General features: G+C 45.5%; 1 protein-coding gene across 1 annotated transcript in view; it reads left to right on the top strand.

Annotated features, from left to right (window-relative positions):
• TNPO2 (transportin 2) overlaps nucleotides 1–15,351 on the top strand; it is a gene marked incomplete in the record, with an annotated part of 2,382,582 nt that overhangs the window by 205,999 nt on the left and 2,161,232 nt on the right.

The following is a 15,351-nucleotide window of genomic DNA, read 5'->3' as shown; positions in this document are numbered from 1 at the left end:
CCATCCCTCCATGTCTGAGTTTGCAGACATCCTGGCCTCAACTCTGGCAACTGAACACCTTTCATTTGTGGATATTCCCATAATGAAGGGATTAAGTTTGAAGGCAAATGAGGTCTCTTTGCTGAGATCAGATATGGATAGATGTTCGTGTTTCACTGTTGCAGTCATTACTCTTGGGTTATCCTGCTGGCAGGCTACCCATAGTCGGCCCGATTCCAAAGTCTAGGTCCAGCGTCGGTTGCTGTCGCCTCTTCCCTGATGTCAGTGCGCCGGGGTATAAGAAGCAGCTGACGCCATTTTCTTCAATCTTTCTTGCCGTGCGGTGCCCGAAGCAAAAGCAGTTCAAGTGCTGGTCGGCCGACTCCTTAGATTTTCAAATCAGAATTTCAGATCCGAAGTCTTCATTAAAGCCAAGTACCCCGTTGGGGAAACTTTTTTTCTTGCTCCAGACCGATGTCAGAAAAAGTTAACAATTGTATTTCTTGTGGAAAGCAAATACCTCCTAAGGATTTTCACTCTTGCTGTATTCCTTGCCTAGGCCCTGATCACAACTTTGCTAGTTGTCAGTTTTGTGCTAGATTTAACCAACGCACTATCAAGCGTCTGTTTGATTTTGCTTTCCATTACTTTGGCCGAAGATTTAACTATACAATGCCGTTGGACCAGCCGACGACCGCAGTCTACAAAAAGCGCAAGGAAAAGGATAGGCATCAGAGGTCCAAAACAGACTAAGCCTCTTCCAGACCAGTCGCCGGTTCTGAGAGGCACTTTCGCAGCCCCTGGCGCCTGCTACCTCAGAGCCACAGGCCGCTTCCGACTCCCACGTGGAGCTGACTGGGCCTCTGGATACTCAAGGTATTGGATCCTCTGAAATGAATCCCTTTGGGTCCGGAGCCGCTGAGCAGACATCGGCTTCTGAGGGTGTTTTCAGACCTACACAGCTATACGTTAAGCCATCCTCCGCTTCAAAGACAGACTAAAGCATCATTAAAGACAAAGAAAAAAGTACAGCATTCTCCTACTCGGACCACCATGCCTAAGAAACAAATGCTCAAAATGGCCGAATACCTAATTACTTTGATCAGGGGTACCCTTCCCTCTCCTAAGAGGCCTAGGCAAGAGACAGAGTACGATTCTTCTGATCAGGTTTCCATTTCTTCTAATTCCTCTTCTGAACAAGATTACTCCATGCTTCCCTATGAGGATTCTGATGCTGAAGAATCCACTCCTTAAGCCTCTCCTCCTGAGGATTATTCTTTTGGGGAAGCCTTACATACCATGAGAGAACATTTCCACTAGGAGAGCCAAGATTATTCTGAATCTAAGAAAAGGCTCCGATTTTCTGCTTCTTCCGCAGCACAGACCCCTTGCTATTCCACCTGTACTAGACATTGTGGACGATGTATTCAGAGTCCAGCCTGTCCCCTGACTCTCTCCCCCTGCACCTGCTAAGCCAGACAGATAGTACAGGGTTCCCGATTCTCATAAATTCCTATACAAAAACTCCACTGCTGACCCAGAAACTATATTGCAAGGCCCCAAGGGAGTTAAAGCTTCCACTGCAAAAAAACCCTGTCCCCTCTGATAGGGATTCCAGGGCTCTAGACAGATGGGGGGGGGATGTACACTTCTGCTACCCTGGCTGTAAGGGCCTTAAATTGTCAGTTTCATATGCTTAAATATCAGCAATATTTAATGTCACAGCTTAAACAGAAAATGTTGACAAATACTGAATGTTCAGAAAACAAGGAATTACAGGATTTATTGCATGCAGCAGAAGAAGTGGGAAAGCACACTTTGCAATGAGGTTATGATTCACTGGGCTGCTGTTTCAGGTTCTGTTATTAGAAGGCATGCTTGGTTAAAGGAACAAAAATCTGCCTGATAATGTTAAAGCAAAATTATTAGATGCACCATTACAGCATGATACTTTGTTTGGTACTAAAGCAGAAGTAGTATTGAAAAAAATGGAGGATAAAGCAAAATCCATGCAGACAGGCAAGGATTTCTTACAGGTACAACCACCCAGATTTAGCAGAAACTGGCCTTCAAAAAGTCCAGTGTCAGACCACAAAGAGGCCGATACAGGCATCCCAGAGGCAGAGGTCAGCCCAAAGGCTCATACAGGCCTAAACAATGGGGTGCTACTACCTCCAAGAGCGGAGAAGACAAATCACAACCTTACAGGAAACGGTCCCAATGACTTTCCTCTATCTATCAAATCCAAGCACTTCTCTTTTGGCAGCCCCCTTAGGGGGAAAACTAGCACTTTTTTTCTTCAAATTGGCAAAGGATTACCCAAGACAAATGGGTCCTGAACATAGTGTCCCAAGGCTACAGGTTCCATTTCCACACACTACCAAGGTCAAAAGGTATGCCAGACCTGCCACGCAATCAATGGGCAGAGGCACAAAAACAAATTACAGCCTTCATGGACATGAGGGCCATTCAGCAAGTACCGCAACAAGAACAGGGGCAAGGATTTTACTCTACTCTTTCTAGTACCCAGAAAGGACAAAACCTGGAGACCAATACTGGACCTGTCTATACTAAATACATTTCTGGAAGTTCCAAAATTCAAGATGTTGACTCTACAGCAGCTACTGCCCATGCTGGCCAACAAGGCTTGGCTCGTAACCATGGACCTAAGAGGCATACCTGCATGTCCCAATCGGACAGTCTTGCATAAGATACCTCAGATTCATAGCTGGCTCAATGCATTACCAATTCTCTGCACTGCCCCTTGGCTTATCTACTCAGCCCAGGGTCTTCACAAAATGCCTGGCATCCGTAATTACGTTTTGCAGACAGAGGAATTCAAATATATCCCTGCTTGGACGACTGCCTAATTCAAGCAGAGAACAGACATTCTTCTAAAGCATCTGGCGTTTGTAAAGAGATTACTAATTGGCCTAGGGTACACAGTAAACGAAAAGAAATCAAAACTAGTGCCCTCTCGAGATAATATTCCTGGGCGCAAGCTTAAACACAACTACCTAGATGACTTATCTCACGCCAGACAAAAGCATCTGACTACTAACCAAGAAATTGGCAACAAAAACCCAGTTATCTGCCAGGAAAATCCTGTAGGCCTTGGGTTTCATGGCATCCTGCATTCTAATTCCATATGCCAAACTGCATATGAGGAAACTACAGTGGTATCTAAAAAGTGTTTGGACTCCGTATTGCCACAGCCTGGAGACAGTAATTGCACTCATTCCCTGCCTGCAACAGGAGTTTCGATGGTGGGCAAAAGCCTCTCTCCACAACAAGGGTCTGCCATTCAGATTACCCACAGCCAGACAGACACTGACAACGGATGCATCAGATTATGCCTGGGGGGGCCCATATGGCAGGAAAATGTATTCAGGGCATATGGCGTGCAAACCAGATGCATCTTCACATCAAAAAGATGCTAGCTGTTCAAAATGCCCTGACTGCTTTCAAGGACCTGCTTCATCCAGGACAGCTACTGATAAGACAACACTATGGTCATGTGGTACATAAGCAGGGAGGTACACATTCCTACCTCCTTTGCAGACGAGCAGTGACCTTATGGGACACTGCATTGGCTTTTCAGGTTCACCTGCAAGCACAATTCCTGCCAGGAAAAACAAATACTCTGGCAGACGAACTAAGCAGAAACCTCATGGATCCCCACAAATGGAAACTGGATCCACAAGTCTTCAACATAAGGATATGGGGACGCCCAGACATAGATCTATTTGCCTCCCCTCACAACTGCCAATTGCAAAGATTTTGCACAAGGATTTATCACAAACAAGCATGGAAAGTGGACGCCCTATCCTTCAGCTGGAAAAATCTAACCGTATACGCTTTCCCCCCTTTCTCTTCTTCCCAGGGTACTCCTAAAGGTCAGACAAGAGAAGCCAAACATGATGCTGATTGCACCAGACTGGCCACGCCAGCACTGGTACCCAATTCTGAAGAGCTTGTCTCAAGGTCCAGCATGGATATTGCCTCAAATTTCTCAGTTGCTGACCCAACAAAAGTCAGATCCTGCACTGCCAACTCAGGACCTTAAATCTGGCAGCATGGCGGATAAAGTAACCATTCAGAGCACTCTACTTACAAAAGCTGTTATGGATGTTATCTTGGAGGCCAGAAGGCCCAGTACCAGAAAATCTTATGCAGAAAAATGGAAGAGATTCTCTGCTTGGAATCAGCAATCAGGCATAGACACGAGTGTGCCAAATATCCCTCAGATTTTACAATACCTAACTGAGATGCTAAACAAAGGCCTTTCCTTCTCATCTATTAAGATTCATGCCTCTGCCATTTCAGCCCATTACAATACGGAACCACCTATCTTTTCTCATCCTTTACTAAAGCAGTACCTCAGAGCCAAAAGCATTAGGCCTCCAAGGAGAGCACCAATTCCGGCCTGGGACCTCAGTTATGTTTTGAAAAAACTCACACTGCCTCCCTTCGAGCCAGCATCAACAGCAGATATAAAATTCTTATCCTGGAAAACAGCTCTGCTCCTAGCAATAACCTCTGCAAGACGAGTCTCAGAGCTACAAGCACTCATGGCTGTGGAAGCTTTCATCATTTTCCATCCAGACAGAATTTCCTTGAGGACAAACCCTACATTTATGCCTAAGGTGATGTCCAGTGTGGCCCTTAAACCATTCACTTGCCAACATTTTATCCTAATCCACACAACAAGGGTGAGAAAATTCTGCATTCTTTGGACATACACAGGCAGCTAAGATTCTACTTGGGCAGAACTAAAGTTTTCAGAAAAACTGAGCAACTTTTGGTGTAATATGCTGCAGGTTCACAGGGAAAGGCCATCTCAAAACAGACTATTTCTAAATGGATAGGCCATTGCATCCATTTCTGCTATTTACAACATGGCAAATCAGTGCTTAAGGACATTAGGCCTCATTCCACCAGAGCAGCAGCCACTTCAGCAGCCTTCCTCAGAGGAGTACCAACCAAATATATCTTAGAGGCTGCAACTAAGTCCAGGGCAGGCTTTGCCACTGCAGTTCTGCAGGGCCTCATAGCCTCTCCAAATCCTGTTAAGACCAGCCACCCTACCTCAGCTTTGGGATTCAACCCAAGAGTAATTACTGCAACAGTGAAACACTAACAGTACAGTTGTGCCCCTACCATAAATGTAGATGTTGGAGTGTATTCACTGTTGCAGTCCAGGTTACCCACCCACCATCCCCCCTTTCCTTTGTGGGACTTGTGTACCCTTCTCTATCCTATGCTACCTTTTTGGTGTATTTGCTTGTAGATGGACATGTTATTTTTGTGCATGTATTTTTATTGGCATATTCTTTCAGCCTTCCAATTTAGGGGCACCTGACATCTGTGGCAAGAAAAACTGAAGAAAATGGCGTTGGCTGCTTTTACACCCCTGGCGCACTGACGTCAGGAAGAGGAGACAGCAACCGACGCCGGACCTAGACTTTGGAATCGGGCTGATTATGGGTAGCCTGCCAGCAGGATAACCCAAGAGTAATGACTGCAACAGTGAACACACTCTAGCATCTACATTTATGGTAGGTACACAACTGTACTTTCTCAGCCTGTCTGAACCTAGGCTCTGGCATTCAGTGCAGTCCAAGAAATCCTGCATATGCTGAACCACCAGTTGCAGGTCCAATGATTGGTCACATCATACCGAAGCAACTGAGATGGGCTCTTTGACATTGAAGGGGAATGTTGCCAGTTTGTATGTTAAATATTTTTAAGGTAGTGTTTACCTTAAATTGTTCTTTACAGGGAAGCACATTTAGTTCACACGCTCCTTTGAAGTTGTACAGCTAAACTTTTTTTTTTTGTAGTAGCAGTAAAAAATGTTCATATTAATCACTGTTGCAGTAGCCTTAGCTGCTTAGGATGTAATGGCCGGCCAGCTACCAAAGCTTCAGGACACCTTCAAAATTGTCAGGCAGACTGAGCAAAGACAAATTTGGGGACAAAGCTGTTCAGAGCTTGACTGCTGCTGAAGAGTATGCTTATTGGAGTGTTTTGAGGTTCGACCATCCGTTTCTTTACTGGACAGAAGTTAACCCTTGGGGGGGAAAGCATTCCATTCAGTTTAATACTACAGACTGGAAACTGACCCCTCCTTCAGTTACGGTGGCTGCATCTGACACTGGCTATGGAGTCTGCTCAAAGGACATTGACCGTACAGGTGTAGGACAAAGCTGTCAGACTAAGAAAATTGTGACTGTTATCTGACATTAAAGAATTGGGCATGGCTACCAGTCGCAACCCATGACTAAATAGGCAACATCACAGTCCTGTGATGCACCATCAGATGTTGGAATTGGCTCAGGAGTTAGAAAATGGCCCCCTGTATGTTGAACAAAATTCCCTGGCAGACCCAAGGAGGTTCTACCAGGACCCCAACAAATGTGTTGAAAGGGGCTTATTCGTAGACATCACAAGTGCTGTACGCCAGAAAATAGACACTGAGCTCCCACAGAAAATGGGCAACACAGTAAATTGTGCACCAGGATGCTGCAGACAAAGGCCTGGAGAAGTGATTGATGTGTACAGGGAGACTCAGTTTCTGACCTTCACCCATGCCTCTCATCCTCCTTTTACCCTAATCATAGGTTCATAGGTAGGTACTAGGCTGTCGGCCCTAGGGCCTATGTAAGCCTAGCCAAGAAGGTTCCCTGGCTTTCGCCACCCAAGAAAGTTATTTTCTTGTGCCCCTGTCTAGCAGGGCCACAGAGGTGATCCCAGGGTGAATTTCCTAACTCCCATCCATTCATCAAGATTTTTCTTGGATTGCTAATGAGGGACTTTGCTTGACATAGCTTGTTCCAGAGTATGGGAAGTCTCTGGGACAGGAATCTATTGCTGCATGTCCTGTTTATTGTGGTGACAAAGTTTCGATCCCTAGTTCGTGTATCCCAAAGGGATTGGGATTTCTTTAGGTGTCACATGTCCAACGGCTCTGGGTTAGAGAGCTTTGTATATTAGGCAGCAATCACCTCGGAGTAGGTGATGTGCTACGGAGTAAAGCCAGAGGTTTTTGAGACTCTGGGTAGGGCAGCGGTTTTGACCTCTAATCCTCTTTGTGAGGTACTTCTGTGACCTTTCCAGCAGTTGCAGATGTCTTGTGAGGTATATTCCAAAAGGGGCGTTGTACTGAATTGGTCTGAGTGCCGAATAGAGGGGAGAATGACCTCTTAACTGGATGAGAGAACCCTTTCGTAATGAGGTGTGCCATGTAGGATTTCCTAACTGCTGTGGCGATGTGATTATCATTGGAGAGTCTACTGTCCACCTGGGTCCCAGAGGTCTCAACACCTTCAGTGTTAAGAGGACTGCCGCCTATGTGGTAGTTCATGGGAACATAGTGATGTTCTTCGTCTTCCCTTGCTGCAGTCCTGACAATTGGGTATAGTCCGCGTCCCAGTCGGCCCGAATACCAGAGTATAAGGCTGACGTCGGTCATGGCGCCTTAGACTGACGTCAGTACGTCAGGGTACTAATGCGCATGACCGACGTCATTTCCTCAGTCTTTTTTGCCGCATGGTCCGATGCAGAAGCAGTTTTGCGAGTGCAGGTTGGCGTTCTGAGATTTTCCGAAACCGGAGTTTCAGACCGAATACAGAGTTGGCTAAGTAACCCGCTAGAACATTTTGGTTTTTCTTGCCTCAGTATTTAAACGGATGTCAGAAAAGTGAATAACTGTTTTTCTTGTGGGACGCAGATACCGCATAAGGATTATCATACCTTGTGTATACCTTGTTTAGGGCCTGAGCACGACCCTGTTGGTTGCCGCTCTTGTGCTAGATTTAACAAGCGCACTATTAAGAGGAGGCTTGATTGTGCTAGGTTAGTGTTTGGGAAACGTTGCAATTATAATATGCCGCCGGATGCCCGACGCCTGCTTCATCCAAGAAGCGCAAAGATAAAACAGTGAAGCCTAGGGGTGAGGAACCGCAGTCCCGGACGCCGGTCCTTTGGAAGGCTCAGGGAGCCGGAGGTTTTGCCAGGAGTTTCTATGGAGTCTCAGGCAGATACTTTACTGTTACAGGATGTGCCCTCTCAGGAGGTAGGCCAGGCTGAGGGGCTTCTCAGGTAACTGTTCTTCCCTCTCTTCCCAAGGTAGTTAGGGCCTCTCCTTCTGTTGCCAAAGCTTCTTTTAGAGGTAGGCCAAGTTCAGTTTCTGTGGGGCTTCTCCTAGCATTTCGGCTCTGTGCCTAAGAAACATATGCTTAAAATGGCAGAAGATTTGATTACTCTGATTAGAGGTTCTATGCCCCCACCTGATAAGAGGCCTAGGGTGGAACAGGAGTTTGATAGTTTTGAACAGTGTTCACAGGCTTCAGAATCTTCTGTGGAAGACTTGCAAGAGTTTCCTACTTATTCTGATTCTGATGTGGATGATTCCACCCCTTCGGCTTCTCCTCCTGAGGATTTTTCATTTTCAGAGACTCTTCACTCCATGAGGGAGCACTTTAAATGGGAAGGCCAAGATTACTCTGACTCTAGAAAAGGCTTAGGGAATTCTTGTTTTGCCTCAGCATAGGCCCTTAGCTATTCCTCCTGTGTTGAATGTGGTGGAGGATGTTTTTGCAGAGGCTTCTCTGAACCCTGACTCCTTGCCTCCTGCTCCTGTTAAGCCTGATAGGTATTATAGGGTGCCCGAGGCTCATAAGTATTTGTTTAAGAGTCCCAGGGCGGACCCAGAAACTGTTTCTCAGGGGCCTAAAGGTGTTAAAGCTTCTGTGGTTAAAAATCCTGTACCCTCTGATAAAGAGGCAAGGGCTTTGGATAGGTGGGGTAAGAAAGTATATACTTCTTCCACTTTGGCCATGAGGGTTGAATTGTCAGTTTCATATGCTGAAATATCAGAATTATCTCCTTTCACAATTGAAATCTAAGGTGGATGCTTTGGCGGAAGGTATTGAGTGTAAAGAATTGCTGGATTTGGTTCATGTGTCTGAACAAGTGGGTAAGCATTCTTTGCAGTGTGGTTTGATGGTGTTCAGGCCTCCTCGAGGGTGGCTGCTACTAGTTCTGTTCTTCGCAGACATGCCTGGTTGAAGGATCAGAATTTAGCTGAGCATGTTAAAACAAGGATTTTGGATGCTCCTTTACAGTCTGATGTGTTGTTTGGACCGCCTGTGGAAGCAGTTTTAAAGAAAATGGAGGACAAAGCTAAGTCTATGCAGACTGTTAAAGATTTTGCAGGTACAGCCTCCAAGTTTAGTAGTATTTGGCCTGCTAACGGGTGGACATATCCTGCTTATGGTTCCCAGTCTAGGGGTAGGTCTAGACGTGGTAGGGTCAGGCCTCAACGTTCGTGTAGGCCTCGATCAGACAGTTCACCTGCTCAGACTTCTGGTGAAGGCAGGGGTCAGTCCTTTCGTAAGCAGAACCAATGACCTGCCTTTTCAGCTGCCAGTGGACTCTCGTCTGGCAGCTCCTTTGGGAGGAAGATTGTCTCTTTTCAAAGAAAATTGGGATTTAATCACTCAAGACAGATGGGTGCTGGATATCATTCATCACGGTTACAGATTTTATTTCCACACAATGCCCCTTTCAGAGGCATGCCAGATGTTCCTCCTCCACAAAGAAAAGAGGCTCACATGCAAATTTCTCAGTTACTCCAGATAGGGGCCATTCAGCCAGTCCCTGTATCAGAAAGGGGCTTCGGATTTTATTCTCGACTGTTCCTAGTGCCAAAGAAGGGGAACACGTGGAGACCAATTTTGGATTTATCTATCCTCAACACTTATCTGGACATTCCCAAGTTCAAGATGTTGACGTTACGCAACTGTTACCTCTGCTGGGCAAAGATCACTGGATGGTAACTTTGGATCTCAAGGAAGCTTACCTTCATGTGCCTATAAGGCTAAGTTGCAGAAAGTATCTGAGGTTTCGAACTGGAGATTTTCATTATCAGTTCTCTGCATTGCCCTTTGGCTTATCTACTGCGCCCAGAGTATTCACAAAGGTTCTGGCTCCAGTGATAGCTTACTTCAGGCTTCAAGGCATTCAAATCTATCCTTACTTGGACGACTGCCTGATTCTGGCTCAAGAAAAGGAACACCTTCTACAGCATCTGGAATATGTCATAGCAGTGCTAAGATGCCTAGGGTATTCTGTGAACGAAATAAAGTCCAGTCTAGTACCCTCTCAAGACATGTGCTTTCTGGGTGTGAGACTGAATACAGCAGCCCAGATGGCCTTTTAACCCCGGACAAACAAAAGAGTCTGTCACTTTACTTCCATCAACTATCTCATCAGTCCGTGCTGACTGCAAGGACAGTCCTTCAAGCATTAGGGTTCATGGCATCTTGTATTCTGGTGCTTCCCAATGCCAAACTGCATATGAGGAAGCTGCAATGGTATCTCAAAATGTATGGACACAGCACTGCCAAGATTTGGACACTGTCATTCAAATAATACCTTGCCTTCAAAAGGAATTCTTGTGGTGGGCTCAGGAATGTCACCTAAACAAGGGACTCTCTGTGACCCGGCCAGAGGCGAGTCAGATTTTAACGACAGATGCCTCGGACACTGCTTGGGAGCTCATCTAAATGGAAAGTGGATACAAGACAAGTGGCCTGCCAGACTACAGCATCTACATATCAATATGAAGGAGATGTTAGCAGTCCAGTTTGCATTGATGGCGTTCAAGGAGTTACTTCTTCCAGGGCAGGTGTTGATTCTGACAGACAACACAACTGTCATGTGGTACATCAACAAGCAAGGGGAACACATTCTTATCCTCTATGCAGGCAAGCAATGATTTTATGGGAGACTGCTTAAGCCTGCAACTGACTCTTCAGGCAAGGTTTCTGCCAGGAGCACAGAACTCCCTAGCAGATGTATTAAGCAGACAAATCATGGATCCCCAGTGGAAACTGGATCTTCATGTATTTCAGAAATTGACAGTGTCCTGGGGAACTCCAGACATAGATCTGTTCGCTTCTCCACTAAACCATCAGCTGCCAAAGTATTGCACAAAAGGGTTTCATCACACAGCTTGGAAAGTGGATGCTCTGTCTTTCAGTTGGAAAACCTTCATGTCTATGCCTTTCCACCTCTACCTCTTCTTCCAAAGGTATTACTAAAGGTCAGACAAGACAGGCCAAGGATGATTTTGATAGCTCCAGATTGGCCTCGCCAACACTGGTACCCACTTCTAAGGAGTCTTGTAAAGAAGCCTCCATGGCCTTTACCTCTGATTCCTCATCTGTTATCTCAGAAGGACGGTCATCTGCTCAATGTCAAGCTTCAATCTCTTCATCTCACAGCTTGGCATATTCTGTGTTGAAGCACGGTAGGTCTCAGCTTCCTCAACAAGTTTTAAATGTGATTATGGAAGCTAGAAGGCCTAGTACTAGGAGAGGGTACGCAGAAAAATGGAAGAGATTTTTATTTTGGAGTACAGCAAAGAATTTGGAGATTTCTGAGCCTAATTTGAGTGTGGCTCTTCAATATCTTACTGAATTATTGGACAAAGGTTTGTCCTTCTCTTCCATAAAGATTCATGCTGCAGCAATTTCAGCTCACTATGATTGTGACCCACCTTTGTTTTCGCATCCTTTGTTCAAGCAGTTTCTTAGAGGGGCAAAGAATATAAGACCCCACGTAGAGCTCCTACTCCTGCTTGGGATCTCAATTTTGTGTTGGAAAAACTTACTCTACAACCTTTTGAGCCTGCAGCTACTGCTGAATTGAAATATTTGTCATGGAAGACTGCTTTTCTGTTGGCTATTACTTCTGCAAGAAGGGTGTCTGAGTTGCAGGCCCTTATGGCAGTAGAGCCCTTTTTGATTTTCCATAAGGACAGGGTATCATTACGTACTAATCCTTCCTTTATGCCTAAGGTGGTTTCTAGTGTGGCTTTAAACCAAACTATTCATTTGCCTACGTTTTTGCAGATCCTCAAAATAAAGGGGAAAAGATTTTGCACACTTTAGATGTACACAGGCAATTGCGTTATTATTTGAGCAGGACTAAAGATTTTAGGCAGTCTCAGCAGTTACTTGTTTCTTTTGCTTTGAGTTCACAGGGCAAGCCTGTGTCAAAACAAACTATTTCTAGGTGGATTGGCTTTTGCATTGCATTTTGTTATTCCCATCATGGCAAACAAGTTCCAGCTGGGATTAGGCCTCATTCCACTAGGGCTACTGCCACTTCAACAGCATTTCTAAGGGGGGTGGCAACTAAGGATATTCTGGAAGCAGCTACTTGGAGTTCAGTGCATACTTTCTCTAGGCATTATCACCTGCCTATATACTCTAAGTCTAGAGCTGGTTTTGCCACAGCTGTTTTACAAGGCATGTTGTCAGCTCCTGCTACTTTATAATTTGCCAGCCTCCCTTACCTCTGCTTTGGGATTCTACCCAATTGTCAGGACTGCAGCAAGGGAAGACGAAGAACATAGTACAGTTTTGTACCTACCATAAATGTAGATGTTCGAGGATTCCCTTGCTGCAGTCCAATTTACCCTCCCTCCTTCCCTCTGTGTTTCAGGGTGGTTGTCTAGGTGAGTTTACATGCTTATATTTTTGTATATATTACTGTATATATTGTACATGTTTTGGTGCAGGTTGTTTTGGGACTTGTCTTTTTGGGTCTTCTGACATCTGGGGCAAGAAAAGACTGAGGAAATGACGCCGGTCATGCGTGATTAGTACCCTGACGCACTGACGTCAGTCTAAGGCGCCATGACCGACGTCAGCCTTATACTCTGGTATTCGGGCCGACTGGGACGCGGACTATACCCAATTGTCAGGACTGCAGCAAGGGAATCCTCGAACATCTACATTTATGGTAGGTACAAAACTGTACTTTTACTAAAGGGGATGACAGTGCACTTTTTGGCATTTAGCTTGAGGCCATGGCTGACAACAGGCATCTCTGACATCCTTCTGTTAGGATGTCCATGTTATTTGGGGACTCGACTGCAAACTAGGTGCCATAGTAATCTGCTAACTGTCAGCCAGAGGCCCTCTGTTAGCCTTACTTCAGAGAAGATACCAAGCAGGAGAGAGGACCCAGGACTGAACCCTGTGGTATTCCACTTGTCACTGGTTTGAAGTCGGATTTGGACTCCCAACATTTAGTGTGGGTTCTGTCAGTGAGCCAGTTGGCAACCCATCCTGTGATGTAAGCATTTATTCCCAGTTTAGTGAGTATAATTCCAGAATGGGGGATGGTGTCAAAAGCCTTGGCGAGGTCAAGATAAGCTGTGTGAACTGCTTTTCCCTAGTCTACGGGTTTGGTGACTGTTTCAAAGAAGTCAGTCAGATTCAGGATGCATGATCTGCCTTGCACAAACCCAAACTGGGTGGGGTCCGGGGTTTGGAGGTTACCTATGAGTTCCATGATTATGCGTTCCATGGCCTTGCAGACTAGGCTCATCAGGCTAATAGGGTGATTAGTTCCCAGGGTCTGTGGTGGCTCCCCCTTTGTGGAGTGGTATAACTGTTGTGCGCTGTTCAGTGGGTACAAAGCCTGACATGAGGCTGTGATTGAACATGGTGCTTAGGTGGGGGGCCAGTTCGTTCTGAAGTTTGTGTAGGATGCAACCTGGGTTGTTCGGTCCCATGGAAGCTGTTCTTGGCTTTGGAAAGTGCAGTTTTTACCTGCGCAGTTGATTGCAGAGGCTCTGCATTCTTCCGGTATGGATATGGGCCCTTTAAGGGGGTGATATGGTGGTAAAGTTAGCACTGAACCCATCAACCAGGATGTTGGTATCAGTTGGTTCTGTAATTTTCATGCCATTGTGCTGTAGCTCAGAGCAGACCTGGGTATTGCCATTGAGATTCTTGATAATAGCTATAGAATACTTTGTGGTTGTCCTTGGCATCGGAGGCAATCTTGTTTTCATAGCCAGCTATGGAGGATTTTGAGTGATCTATTTCTTACTGAGCCTTACCAGGGCACTCCTCCACTTATGGGAATTTGCTGTCTTCTGCAATACTTTATTCCTTCTGTTGTAGAGTTGGTTTATAGCAGGGGAGCACCATATTGGCTTCCTTTTTTGGAGGATAGCGTCTTGATTCTGTTAGGGATAGCATGAACTGTGCATGAGTAACTGCTTAGAGTGAATTTGTGTAGTATTCTGCAATCATAGCTGCAGTGCCCATCTTGCAAGGATGTTGTGAAGTTTGCCACTTCTGTTTTAAGAAGCATAAAGGTGGCTTTGGAGAATTTTTTATGGTTGTTTCCTTAATGGGGTTGGGTGTGGGATGTGGATATCTACAGTGATTAGCTTATGGCCTGATCTGACCAACGAGGAGTTGACCAGGTGTGGTGCACTGGTCAGTCATGTTAATGACTTGGTCTAGGATATTGTTGCCCCTGGTTGGGGGTGTGAATAAGTTGATCCAAGGCATTGGATTTTATGAATTCTGTAAAGCGGTGAGTGAAGGGGCTTGTACAGGATTAGTTTTCCCAGTTAATGGTGGGGTAGTTGAGACCTCCCATTATTAGGGTGTGATAAGACCCTAATATTTTCCAGTATGTCAGGAAAAGGAGTGGGAGTCCTGGACCATGGTGAGGGGTCTGTAGCAAGCTACAATTTGTATTGCAGTTTTGCTCAGAGTTGCATTTGGATAACTTTGGATGCATTATGTTCATAGGCAGGTACTAGGCTATTGGCCCTAGGGCCTAATAAAGCTTGGCCATAACTATTCCCTGGCTATTGCTTCCCACAAATATTTACTTTCCTGGACCCCTGTCTAGCAAGAGCACTGATGTGATCCCTGGGGTGAATTTCCTATTGTCAAGGTTCCTCTTTAAGAAGACCATTGAGGTGCTCTGCCTGACATGTATGGGCAGCCTATTCCAGAGTATAGGTAGTCTCTGGGTCGGGAACCTATCCGTCCAGCATGTTATATTCATCGTGATAGGTTTAAGATGCCTGGAGCGTGTGGCTAGGAGGTATTGGGATTTCTGTAAGTGTAGCATGTCCAACAACTCTGGGTTTGACATGGCCTTTTATGTTGGGCAGAGATAGCCTCTAAGTAGGTGATAGCTGGAGTTTCTTTAGATGGTCAGCATAAGGCATCTGCTTTAGGCCTGTGATTCTTTGTGAAGTATTTCTGTGGTCTTTCTAGTTGTTGCAGGTGTCTTCTGTGGTACATATCAAACTGGGTATTGGATTCTATAATGGGTCTAATGAGGGTCGAGTACAGAGGGACAAAGACCTCTTTTTTTCTGAATGAAAAGCCCTTGGTGATTAGGTGTGCCACATAGCCACAACTGTTAGAAAATCCTTCTATGTGGTTATCAATGGTGAGACCACTGTCCACTTGTGTCCCTAGGTCTCTTATCACACTTTCGGTGTTTAAGTGTACTGCCACCTGTGTGGTACTTCACAGG

Source organism: Protopterus annectens, chromosome 9.part0 (assembly GCF_019279795.1).
Source record: "Protopterus annectens isolate FY-2018-M chromosome 9.part0, PAN1.0, whole genome shotgun sequence".
NCBI lineage: Eukaryota > Metazoa > Chordata > Ceratodontiformes > Protopteridae > Protopterus > Protopterus annectens.
This window is presented reverse-complemented; position numbering and strand designations above follow the sequence as displayed.